General features: G+C 38.6%; 1 protein-coding gene across 1 annotated transcript in view; it reads left to right on the top strand.

Moving 5' to 3' along the window:
- Positions 1-1112: 1112 nt before the first annotated feature.
- Positions 1113-14093, top strand: part of LOC139158328 (vomeronasal type-2 receptor 26-like) — a 42449-nt gene continuing 29468 nt past the window's right edge. The window contains exons 1-2 of the mRNA XM_070735632.1: positions 1113-1197; positions 1639-1892. The gene's annotated coding sequence lies outside the window, so the exon portion shown is untranslated. The remainder of the gene's footprint in view (positions 1198-1638; positions 1893-14093) is intronic.

Below are 14093 nucleotides of genomic sequence, written 5' to 3'. Positions count from 1 at the left end.
CCCAACCACAGGTGGCCTCATTTTCTTTGATAATAATCTCTCAGTTGTTGTTGCCTATGCATCGCTCTCCGCATGCATGGCTGTATCATTAACTCTTGTTCTGAATCCAAGGAGGAGCTAGATAATTGATCTCCTTCTGAGCTGTCTGCCACACTCTCCTCCTCCCTGTCACTCATGTCTTCTTGGTCAGAGGAGCCTTCATCAGCAGATTCCACCGGGGGCAAAACATGCCTGCAGCATGTGGATGTCTCCCCCACATACACAGTCCTTGGGGCAGGAGCTAGGCCAGACCTAACCACAACAGGTGGCAAAAGAATAGGCGTGTGTGCGATAGCGCATGAGTGCGTGCCCACATTCATAATGCAATGCCCTCCTGTGCATGTGCACAATCCCTATGCTGGCCCCAATGCATGTGCACAACTGTCCTACATTGTCCCCCTCACACATGCGCACAGGCTTCATTGAAGCCTGTGGACTTCTGGTAGGCTTGTTGGGCTTGTTGGGATGCCAGGGTTCAGAAGGCTTTCCTGAGGCCTGGGGAGAGTGAAAACAGCCAAAAAGAAGGCTGAAGGTCAGCTGGCCAATGTGCACATGTGTGCTAGAGCTGACATAATGCAATGCCTTGCATATTCTAAGATGTTTATTTATTTATTATTTTATTTATTTATTAGATTTGTATGCCGCCCCTCTCCAAAGACTCGGGGTGGCTAACATCAATGAAAAGACAATGTAAACAAATCTAATATTAAAAATAATCTAAAAAACCCCAATTTAAAGAACCACTCATACATACAAGCATACCATGTATAAATTCTATAAGCCTAGGGGGAAGTGAAATTTCAATTCCCCCATGCCTGACGACAGAGGTGGGTTTTAAGGAGCTTGCGAAAGGCAAGGAGGGTGGGGGCAACTCTGATATCTGGGGGGAGCTGGTTCCAGAGGGTCAGGGCCACCACAGAGAAGGCTCTTCTCCTGGGTCCCGCCAAACGACATTGCTTAGTCGATGGGACCCGGAGAAGGCCAAGTTGGATTTATTTTAAAAACTCATATTTAAATTTGATCTGACCCCAAATATAACACAGCATTCTCCCTTGCTTTTCCAGAGCAGTCACAGAATTGCTTCAGAGACACTGAGTGATAAACGCAAATTCCCTTTTTTCCAACAAATGCTTCCCAAAGAAGGATTTCAGTATTCAGGTATTGTCCAAGTGCTCTTGCATTTCAAATGGACCTTGATTGGCCTCCTTGCTCCAGACACAGAGGAGGGAGAAAATTTCCTGGTGATTTTTCCTCCTTTACTTGTCAGGAATGGAATTTGTATCATTATATCACAACAGTTCACAACAACTAAATATCCAGAACCCTTCAGGGATTCCAGCTTTGCTCAGTGGAAACAAGTCAATACCTTTGTTCACTTCACAGAACATATTATTGTTTCAAGCACATTTCATATTTTTCATCTAACACTTGACACTTTATCAGGGCCCATTAGAGAGAAAATCTGGATCACCACAACTTTGGGAAACTGTATAATATCTCATCTTGGGTATCACAAATACATCCATAGTATTTGGAGCTTTGAATTTATGCAAAAAATAAGCCCAAAATATGGTGCTTTTGAACCCTTTTCCTTTGTAGATTCCCAGTATGAAGACAAGAATTTCCAATGTTCTCTTTCAAAATATGGTTATTCTGTCAAAGGCCGGAAAAGATGCACACAAAAAACTCCAGTGGAGACCGAAGATGAATTGAATGGGATTTTTGTTGAAAACAGTGACTCTGTTTATGTTATCTTTATGACTCTGGCCCACGTCTTGAAGGCTGCATATTCGTCCAGATCCTGGAGGAGAAGGAAGGAGACCCAAATGACTCCACGGCTGCAACCATGGGAGGTATGGGGTCCCAACAATGATACAAAAAACCTAGATTCCTCTGGAGAAGGAATCCATTAGAGAAAGAGTGGAATCATATCAACCTTTTTGTGCTACAAAAGGCCAATGGATTTGGCCAATCTAGTTGCTTGGGAGATAATTTACAAAGCAAGTGGTACCAGATAGAATAGAATGGAATATAATTTTTTATTGCCCAAGTGTGATTGGACACACAAGGAATGTGTCTTGATGCATATGCTCTCAATGTACATTAAAAAATAATACATTTACCAAGAATCATAAGGTACAGCACTTAATGATAGTCCAGAAACAAAATAAGCAATCAAATCATATTTGGAACCAGTCAATATAAATCATAAGGATAGAAGCAACAAAGTTACCATCATACAATCATTTGTGGAAAGAGATGGGAGATGGGCACAATCAGAGGTGGGCTGCTAAGATGGAATGGTGATGCGTGCTCACCTCCGTGGCACAATTATGCTACTGCACCTTTGCAGGTGGCAAAATCGCATGCAGAGACACAAGTGCGGCCATGTTTTGGCATGTCTTTTGCTTCCGCGCATGCAAAAAATTGCTCCGAAACACGGGCATACCCATGTCTCCACAACCAATTTTGCTACCTGCACAGGTGCAGTAGTATAATTGGGATGGACTCCACTAGGTCTCAGAGCCACGGGGCGAGCACATGTCACAGTTCCATCTTAACAGCCCACCTCTGGGAACAATGAGCTTAATAGTAGAGCAGACTTTGTAAATAACTTCACAGTGTTGAGGGAATTATTTGTTCAGCAGAGTGATGGTGTTCAGGAAAAAAACTGTTCTTGTGTCTAGTCATTCTGGTATGCAGTGCTCTATAGAATCATTTTGAGGGTAGGAGTTGAAACAGTTTGTGTCCAGGATGTGAGGTATCTAAATATTTTCACAGCCCTCTTTTTGACAGTATACATTTTATTTATTTTATTTATTTATTTTGTCCAATACATAATACACATTGAAGAGAATAGACATGTAGTAATATATATAAAGAAAAGAATAGAAAAAAAGATATAAAAATAGAGAAGATATATGGAAGGAAGAAAAGATAAATGAGATAAGGAGAGACAATTGGACAGGAGATGGAAGGCACACTAGTGCATTTATGCACGCCCCTTACTGACCTCTTAGGAACCTGGAGAGGTCAATCGTGGATAGTCTAAGGTAAAAATGTTGGGGGTTAGGGGTTGTTACTACTGAGTCAGGTAATGAGTTCCACGCTTCGACAACTCAATTACTAAAGTCATATTTTTTACAGTCAAGTTTGGAGCGGTTAATATTAAGTTTGAATCTGTTGTGTGCTCTTGTGTTGTTGCGATTGAAGCTGAAGTAGTCATTGACAGGTAGAACATTGCAGCATATGATCTTGTGGGAAATACTTAAATCATGTTTTAGGCGTCGTAGTTCTAAGCTTTCTAGACCCAGGATTGTTAGTCTACTTTTGTAGGGTATTCTGTTTCGAGTGGAGGAGCGAAGGGCTCTTCTGGTGAAGTATCTTGGGACATTTTTGAGGGTGTTGATGTCCGAGATGTGGTATGGGTTCCAGACAGATGAACTGTATTCAAGGATGGGTCTGGCAAAAGTTTTGTAGGCTCTGGTGAGTAGTGAGAGATTATTGGAGCAGAAGCTGCATAGGATCAGGTTAACACTCTAGAAGCCTTTTTGGTGGTATTGTTGCAGTGGGCTTTGGTACTTAGATTATTTGATATTAGTATTCCAAGGTCTTTTACTGAGTGGAGGTTGGCTGTGAGATTTTGTTTATTCCGATTTTATTTATTCAGTTTATCCTCAATGGAAGGCAGGTTGGTAGCAATTGTTTAGTCCACAGTTCTAACTATCCTCTAAAGTCTGTGTCTGTCTTGTTGGGTTGCAGAACCAAACCAGGCAGTTATAGAGGTGCAGATATATTTTGATATTAAACACTTCTAATTTAAAAAAGATGATTGTACTTTTAACACCATTCCTGTGTGCAGACTTTGTGATTAGCACTGCAGAATTTTATTTTTATAAATTTGAAAGAGACCCTTAGAACAACTAGTGGCCTGAGCCTCGGCTGGGTTCTATTTTCCCAATGTGAGTGGCTCACGAATCATGCTGGAAAGAGGAAGGCAATTTTCAGATGTTTATTTTTGCTGAAATAGAGTTTCAGGCTTGGGACAGAAGTCTATTCCAAGTACTCAGAACTTGATACAAAATGTTCTTTATTGTGTACAACATGTCAACCTCTGCAACTTCTTTCACAAGATCAGAATTCACACTAGGTTGCTTACATTTTGCATCCTTTTGTTACAGGTTTACATTTAGTACAAGATAGAAAATAAACTTTATAATCTTATAATTCTCAGGAATTTCTTGCTGTATGTAGTTTGTTAGTTTTTTATTTTAATCACCTCTAACTTTTGGTGGCTTGTTTCTACATGATCACTTCCTGGCTGTTTTGGTGTTGAAATGTTATTTCAAACTTTTTCTTATGAATAGTATTCTTTTCCTATAGAGGGTATTGCTTTCCCTACTCCTCCTCTAGAATTTAAAGGGGACTTTTCCCATTTGAAGGATTCCTTTATTTTATATTCTTCATCATTTGATCACATGACAATGGGGATGCTGCAATGGTCTTGTGAAAATTTGTCATGCCACTTTTTCATTGATGTTGTAACTTTGAATGGTCACTAAATGAACTGTCGTAAATTGAGGACTATCTGGATTTGCCATAAAGCTTTCCCATAAAGCTAGGAACTGTACTGATATGCAAGAATAACTTTGAGGACAGGGAGAAGATAACCTGCCCTGGGAGTGATCAGATAATGTGGGAGATCCTGTAGTTGCCTAAAAGCCAGCAATAGAAACTCACAAAGAATCCTCCCTAAATTTTCAGGCTGAAAAATGAATTGGTGGGAGTGCTGGAAGAAATCTCCTTGGTTCATTCCCTAGTTGTGAAGCCGTTACTGGCACTGAGAAGAAATTGACACTGAACCAAGCTGCCAGAAAGCAAAACTCTTTAATTCAGGAAAGCAAGAGGAAATAGTAACACATCTCAAGCATTCCTGCCTACCCAGCAGATTGGGATGGCAAGCCTGTACCTATTTATACATAGTTTTCCTTTGAAGATCCTGCAGTTTCATAGGCTTTGATATGCTTTCAGCTGAGGTGGGCCCTGGGTTTTTTTTTTTCCTGCTTTAATAGGTCAATCCTGGTCCTAGATCTTTTTTCTTTCCTATCCTAAGGGTTAATCCTGGCAGAGAGGCAGGTAAAAAATGTGTTCTGGTGTGCTTCAGTGAGTTATTTTTAGCCTGATTCTGCTTATCTTTATTGCTCTGCTTAATTGTTTCCTGGTCAGGTTGTAACTTTGTTATAACAGTCATTAATGTCTTTTGGCAGCATACCCAGATTTTTAATTAGCCTGAGTTTTTTCTCCTCTTTACTATGGCTTTTTGGTTTTCTTAAAAAGGAAGGGCTGTTTAAAATCTTTTGGCACTGCTTTAGAGGTTTCAGCAATGGGGTGTACTGTACTTCCTACTGGAGATGTGGATTTTTAGACTTGCAAGGTTTTCCTTAATAGCACTCCAATAAACTAGGGTTAGCTCCTGTGGTCATATTCCCTGTTTGGTTTACCTGGGAATAGATTATTTTGGGAACTTTCATCATAAAAAAATATATGATTTGGGGTAATCAAACTTTATTTTCTTTTTTTTTCTTTTTTCTTTTTATTTTACAAATGTGACATACAAGACAAAGGGAAAAAACATACATAAAAACATATATATACAACATTTGGGAAATGAACGTTTCCCCCCCTTTTTTTGGATATTTGATCAGAGAATTACACTTCTTTTACATAATATTAATTTTTGAATTCTTTTATTTGACGTGTTGCTTTGCATAAATTTTTCTTTCTTTCTTTCTTTTAGCCAATCATAAAATTTTGCCCATGTTTTATAGTAATCTGATTCTTCTTTTCCCTCTAATCTTTTGGATAGCCTGTCCATCTCTGCACAGTCTAGTATTTTTTTAACCCTGCTGTTCTGTTTAAAAAAAGTTACAAATCTTATGTTCCCGGGTCACCCTGACCCGGACCGAAAACTCTTCATTTGCAGTGCTTATGTTTGGTCAATTTGAAAACTTTTTTCACTTGGAAAGTAGTCTGAACATTTCTGCACACAATGATATGAAAATTGAAATGAAAAAAGTAAATCTTATTTGTTTATTTTGCGGATATAATGCATGTCCCCCCCGTTTTTGTGATTTTTTTTTCAATTTATGGATAGTTTTGCTTGCAAAATGCATTCTATTTTACTAAAGTTGGTGTGGGATTGGTAGCTTGAACATTTCTGAACATAATGATATGAAAATTGAACTGGAAAAATTGATGCATATTGGTTTATTTTGTTGATGAAATGCACGCCCTCCTGTTTTTTTTAAAAAATAGTCTTCACTTTATGGATAGTTTTGCTAGCAAAATACATTCTATTTTACTAAAGTTGGTGTGGGATTGGTAGCTTGAACATTTCTGAACATAATGATATGAAAATTGAACTGGAAAAATTGATGCATATTGGTTTATTTTGCACATAAATTTATTTCAATTTATATAAAAATTATGCTGTTAATTTCAAACTTACATACTTTTTTTAGTAAAATGGATTTCTTTCATAAAATTAGTTATCTGGCTACAATGTGGTTGATTTTCAAAAGGATATTCCAAATATTTCTAGACAAATATGTATAAACAGTGACAATAATGGCACACAGCAAGGCCGGGGGGGGGTGGCCCTTTTGTGGCAAAAATAAACCAATAAGAACCATTTTTTTCAGTTCATTTATATTTTTCTTATATTCAGAAATGTTCAATTTAGTATATCAAACCTTTTGGGGGGAAATTCCTTAGGGATTTGTAGCCTTAAAAAATAGAAATTGACACGAAATTCAAAAAGGATGGGGGGAGGGGCTTTTTGATCAAAATAAATATATAAGTCTCAGTTTTTCCAGTTCAATTTTCATATCATTATGTTCATAAATGTTCAAACTAGTTTTCCAGTTGAAAAAGTTCTCAAAAAGATGAAATTCAAGTACCTAAAAAAATTATTTTTGGTCCGGTCACATACGAACAGAAACAGACTCAAAGTTATGATTTTTTTTTGCCCAGAAAACAATTAGCCACCACCCCAAAAATATTTTTTGATGATCAGCATTGTTAAATTGAGTAAATGAATGCCTAAGATTTTAAAGAACATTTCGGATTTGGAGCATAAAAAAATAAAAAGTGAAAATGGTTGCAAGCAGCCGAGGGGGGGGGGGGAGGCCTTATTTCTGATGTTAAAAAACCAATAAGAATCATTTTTTTCAGTTCCTTTATATTTTTCTTATATTCAGAAATGTTCAAGCTACCAATCCCACACCAACTTTAGTAAAATAGAATGCATTTTGCAAGCAAAACTATCCATAAATTGAAAAAAAATTCACAAAAACGGGGGGGGGTGCATTATATCCGCAAAATAAACCAATAAGATTTACTTTTTTCATTTCAATTTTCATATCATTGTGTGCAGAAATGTCCAGACTACTTTCCAAGTGAAAAAAGCTTTCAAAAAGACCAAACATAAGCACTGCAAATGAAGAGTTTTCGGTCCGGGTCAGGGTGACCCAGGAACATAAGATTTGTAACTTTTTTTGCCCAGAAAAAACTAAGCCCCCCACCCCCCCAAAAAAAATTCTCATAGAGAGAACCCCTGAAATGATGAGCAGTCATAAAATTTCAAGTTTCAGATATGCAGGGAAATTTTTTTACAGGGACTCAAACCTGGCTTCAGGTCACATACGACCCGAACAGAACAGCAGGGTTTTAATTATTATGTTTTCTTCCGGTATTTTATCTGTTTTCCACTGTTGGGCATATACTATTCTGGCAGCTGTTAGTATATGTACAACTAGGTATCTTACTTCTTTTTCTATTTTTTTAATTAAAATTATGGATTAACAACTAGAAAAATGGCAAACTTTATTTTCAAGGAGTTATAAATAGAAACATAGAAGACTGACGGTAGAAAAAGACGTCACGATCCATCTAGTCTGCCCTTATACTATTTTTTGTATTTTATCTTAGGATGGATATATTATTTATCCCAGGCATGTTTAAATTCAGTTACTGTGGATTTACCAACCACGTCTGCTGGAAGTTTGTTCCAAGGATCTACTACTCTTTCAGTAAAATAATATTTTCTCATGTTGTTTTTGATCTTTCACCCAACTAACTTCAGATTGTGTCCCCTTGTTCTTTCCTATTAAAAACACTTCCTTCCTGAACCTTATTTAACCCTTTGACATATTTAAATGTTTCGATCATGTCCCCCCTTTTCCTTCTGTCCTCCAGACTATACAGATTGAGTTCATTAAGTCTTTATTGTTGTTTTTTGCTATAGTTCAATTTATTTGATACCTGCTGTAGAATGTTCCCTATAATTGGTCAGATGTGTCTATTATATTTTCTCAATAAATATGTCAATATATAATTGACAAATTTTGCTGAACCTTTCTCATTCACTTATAAACTTAGTGGTAACATTTGTCCTAATTAAGCATGTTTGCACATTAAGAAAAAACTGTAGGATAAGAGGTGGGATAACAAACCAAGGTTTCTGCTTTTAAAATTCCTGGATGTTTCCATTCTAGTTCCATCCCTTTCTGGAGAAGAATGAGTTTTACAATCTTTCCCATTGGAAACTTTACCTGGACCATAATGGAGAAATAGCTGCAGATATGGACATTGAATTCATGGTGATTTTGCCTGAGGGGGATTTGATCAAAAGGAAACTGGGGAGTATTGAAAGACAGAGGGTTATTATTAATGAAATTGCTCTTTCATGGCTAAATCTGTACAACAAGGTAGATAAAATATTGTTGTGTTTTCTCTTTTTTCTAAAGACCTAAACCCATTTTTTTCTAAACCCATTTCAGTGAATTAATTCTAGTTACTATGGTGGATGACCCTTACTGGGAAGAAAATACTGAACATTTTATTAGATGAATTGTGGGGACTTTACTATTGTTGACAAAAGTATCCTTCAGATGCCATGATAAGGAATATTATTTTAAAGTCATTTGGTCATTCCAATATTGGATGCTGAATGATTATTCTTTAGGATGGAGACTATGGATCAAGCTGATGAGAAATATTCAAGTGCTGGCAATTGTGCTGCTAATAGCATCAAGTTTTTTTAACCAGTGTCTGCATTAAGGTTTGGATTGAATCAGATGAAATATAGTCATGACTGGTTAGAGATTCTGTTGGTTCATGTGAGAAATAAGCCTCACCTTGTCCAGGTTGAAGAATCTCTCTCTTGAGAGGCCATTGATGTTCTATAATGTTTTTAAGCATCCCAAATTTGGCCAGAGTTATCCATATCTATCTTTCATCCCACTAGGATAAGCAATAGGCCTTCTGCTCCTCTAAAGAAGAAGCTCCAAAGATGTTTATGCTTCATATGAAATCATAAAGGCTGTTTTGATGTGAGATAATGCCCATAACCTGGAAAACTAAAGCCCCAAAGCAAGTGTTTGATAGAAAGAAAAGCCCTTCTCCATTTTGGAAATAGCAAGGCAGAAATTGAACACACAGTTGCTACTGATACCCTTTCCGCCCTGTTTCTACCATATAGTGACCAAATGTAAACATAGAATTGCAAAACCAAAATCTATTTACAAACAGATTCACCCCCTAACCACTATACCATCTCATCCATCCAGGATGGAGAAGGCGAAAAAACAATCTGGAATAAAATCTCAAGATTGCAAACAATTCCAACTCGCCCCCTTACTGGGCGACTTTATTTATTTATTTATTATTTAGATTTGTATGCTGCCCCTCTCCACAGACTTGGGGCGGCTCACAACAAAACACAACAATTTATAACAAATCTAAATAACTTTAAAATATTTTTTTAAAAACCCCATTTTTCTAACAGACACACACACAAACATACCATGCATAAATTGTACGTGCCCGGGGGAGGTGTTTCAGTTCCCCCATGCCTGACGACAAAGGTGGGTTTTAAGGAGTTTATGGAAGGCAGGGAGAGTAGGGGCAGTTCTAATCTCTGGGGGGAGTTGGTTCCAGAGAGTCGGGGCCGCCACAGAGAAGGCTCTTCCCCTGGGGCCCGCCAACCGACATTGTTTAGTTGATGGGACCCGGAGAAGGCCCACTCTGTGGGACCTAATCGGTCGCTGGGACTTCTAAAGGTCACCCTGGATTGAGTGGAGGGTGGGTGAGTGTCCATTGAGGCGAAGAGCAGAGAAGTGAAGGGAAGCGTGGGTAGAGAGCAGCCCCTGAAATAGGCCAGTAGCCATGCCCACACTTCCCAGCAGTCCCTGCGAGCCACTTAAGAGCTACTGGGAAGTAGGTCCAGCTGGAAGGCAGTGATTGGCTAATAGTGTTGTAGGTTTCCATAAGAGGGAATTAGAGAGAGCTGTAATATAACTTATTTATAACCAGGGCGGATTCCACCTACCGCCGCTCCCAGTGCGCTTCCCACAGAGTTCTGTGACCCTGGTACACATGCACATCAGAGCGAGATTTGCTTTCTGCGCATGCGCAGGTAGCCAAATCATGCAAGGACACATGTGAGTATGATATTTCAGCAAATTTTGCTTATTTTTTTGCTTCCACGCATTCACAGATGCAAAAAATTGGGGAAAATTGCCAAATTTCTGTTTGCTCATTCATCCTTGCGCTGGATTTGGCTTCCTGCATGCCCAGGAAGCAAATCTTGCTCTGATGCGTGCACACATGCCAGTCAGCTGGAGCTGCATGCATAGCTCCATTTCCACTACTCCCCCCTCGTCCATGTAGCAACCCAATACTGCTTATAACTTATTCTCTTTTGTGATATTCCCTCTCTGTGATATTCTGCTATATGTTCTGCTACATTGATATAGCTGGTAAGAAGACTTTGTACCATTGACTGATTTGAGCATCTATGACCTGAACTGTTTATTGAACTGTACTGTTTCCTGAAGTATGCCCTTTAATGTATCTATGTGCGACTGAATGGTTATTCATGCCTACTCCAATACAAAGTTTCTATGTGCATATCCTTGCTATTCAAGGGTTACTCTGCACATACCTTAACAGTTTGACTCCCTCTTCTTGTGATAACCCCTGAGACATACCCAGTTCCTACAATCATTCTTTAGATATTTTAGCCTTCAGTCCTCTTTGTTGTTCTTCTCTATACTTTTTCTAGAAAGAGTCTCAATATCCCTTTTACATAGTTTTGGTTGAGAGCCATGTGAATTGAGAAAAGAAACATGCAAATAAAGAGAACCCTAATTTTTAAGGATTTCCCCCCTTTATATCTTAACTGACGGATGGTTTTGGACTATTTTCAAAAGGAAGCAGTTTTGCAAAGTTTTATATACTCCAGAAGAAGCCTATCCAGATCCTACTGGTCCAAAGTTTCCTTCTTTACTCCAGTTTTATTTTATTTAATAAATCTTGCATTTTTGGGATTTTCATCACTTGAGACTTTCAAGAAAAGATTGGACTGCCATTTGTCAGAAATGGTGTAGGTTCTCCTACTTAGGTAGGGGGTTTGGACTACATGACCTATAAGACAAAGGTGGGTTCCTCACGGTTCGGATCAGTTCTATAGAACAGGTAGTAACTTGATGGCCTGCGTCATTAAATCCGCAGTGACCTAGGTCTGTCATTTCATTCATTTCATTTCATTTATTAGATTTGTATGTCGCCCCTCTTCGCAGACTCGGGGCGGCTCACAGCAATAATAAAAAACAATATACAATGGCAAATCTAATAGTTAAAATATCAAAAAACCCTTATTTATAACAATACATCCATACAAACATACCATGCATAAACTATATAGGCCAGGGGAGATGGTCCATTTCTTCAATGCCTGATGGCAGAGGTGGGTTTTAAGAAGTTTCCGAAAGGCAAGGTGGGTGGGGGCAATCCTAATCTCCGGAGAGAGCTGGTTCCAAAAGGTCGGGGCCGCCACAGAGAAGGCTCTCCCCCTGGGTCCCACCAGATGACATTGTTTAGTCCATGGGACCCTGAGAAGGCCCACTCTGTGGGACCTAACTGGTCGCTGGGATTTGTGCAGCAGAAGGCGGTCCTGGAGATATTCTGGTCCGATGCCATGAAGGGCTTTATAGGTCATACCCCCAAATCATCTTATTTTTTGCTTCTGTGCATATATGCAGAAGCATGTGCATGTGCAAAGCACCGGTGAAGCATGCCCACATGATGTATCACTAAGTGAACCAGAAGTGAAGAAAACCAGAACTCACCCCTGCTATAAGATCCCTTTCAACTGTAATCTGTCAATCTAATATAATAGATATAATAACATTTTAATAAATCTCTTACAGTAACGCCTTTTCCAAAATATAATGCAAGATCACCGTACTGTACCTTAAAATCATAGTTACATCAAGAATGGAGAAATGTGTGTTAACAAGTCTAGGTGGAGGAACCAAACTCTTGTAACTTAAGGCTTAAATCTTTTCAATTCCATCCATGTAGAGTTGCTTAACTAGAAAAAGTTAAATGCCAAGAGCAAAAGGGAGTGAGTAAATGAAAAATCTGCCAGTATTTATCTCTCCTAAATTTGTTTGGAATGAGACCATGAACTATTGAAACCCAGGAACTATTTGGCTAATGCTAATGTCTGCATCCATTGTCCCAATCTATTTTCTTTCAAATTCCTTCCCCCCCCCCTTAGTCTTTGCCTCAGTCTCAATGTGTGGAAAACTGTCATGCTGGGTTTGTCAAGAGGAAGCGAGAAGGAGAACCTACTTGCTGCTATGACTGCATTCCTTGTCCAGAGGGGACCATTTCCATCCATGAAGGTGGGAGACACTAAGAAAAAGAGCACGTCTTGTGGAAGTGGAGTCATCTGAAGCACTGTGATCCAAGTGCAAGTTGAAAGATAGATTGAAGCTCGATTGTGTTTGTTTGGGGGGGGGGGATTGTTTGTTTTTGCCAGCAGTTCAGTTTGATTCTCACCATGCTCAAGGTTGACTCAGCCTTCCACTCTTCTGAGGTTGATAAAATGAGGACCCAGATTGTTGGGGGCAATAGGTCGACTCTGTAAATTGCATAGAGAAGACTTTAAAGCACATGAAGCTGTTTATAAGTCTAAGTGCTATTATATTCAAATTTCTTTTTTTAAAATTTCTTTTAAATTTTTATTATCTTTCAAAAAAAAAAACCCATCACAAACAAACATAAAAAACCAAACAAAATACATAACATGAAAAGGAGCTACAATTGCTCGTCTCAAAATAGAAGTCTTCATAATACAGATAGGAAAAACTATTGTTAATTAGATCAATTCAGAGGAATATTCAAATTTCTTATATAGAGAGGAATGGGGGGGGGGATTGAGAGAAGGCCTAAAAGAGTGTAGAAACATAGAAATATAGAAGACTGATGGCAGAAAAAGACCTCATGGTCCATCTAGTCTGTCCTTACACTATTTCCTGTATATTATCTTACAATGGATATATGCTTATCCCAGGCATGTTTAAATTCAGTTACTGTGGATTTACCAACCATGTCTGCTGGAAGTTTGTTCCAAGGATCTACTACTCTTTCAGTGAAACAATATTTTCTCACGTTGCTTTTGATCTTTCCCCCAACTAACTTCAGATTGTGTCCCCTTGTTCTTGTGTTCACTTTCCTATTAAAAACACTTCCCTCCTGAACCTTATATAACCCTTTAACATATTTAAATGTTTCGATCATGTCCCCCCTTTTCCTTCTGTCCTCCAGACTATACAGATTGAGTTCATTAAGTCTTTCCTGATACGTTTTATGGTTAAGACCTTCCACCATTCTTGGACCCGTTCAATTTTGTAGGTGAGATCTCCAGAACTAAACACAGTATTCCAAATGTGGTCTCACCAGCGCTCTATATAAGGGGATCACAATCTCCCTCTTCCTGCTTGTTATACCTCTAGCTATGCAACCAAGCATCCTACTTGCTTTTCCTACCGCCCGACCACACTGCTCACCCATTTTGAGACTGTCAGAAATCACTACCCCTAAATCCTTCTCTTCTGAAGTTTTTGCTAACACAGAACTGCCAATACAATACTCAGATTGAGGATTCCTTTTCCCCAAGTGCATTATTTTACATTTGGAGACAT

The sequence above is a fragment of the Erythrolamprus reginae genome, chromosome 2, assembly GCF_031021105.1.
Source record: "Erythrolamprus reginae isolate rEryReg1 chromosome 2, rEryReg1.hap1, whole genome shotgun sequence".
Classification (NCBI taxonomy): Eukaryota; Metazoa; Chordata; class Lepidosauria; order Squamata; family Dipsadidae; genus Erythrolamprus; species Erythrolamprus reginae.
This window is presented reverse-complemented; position numbering and strand designations above follow the sequence as displayed.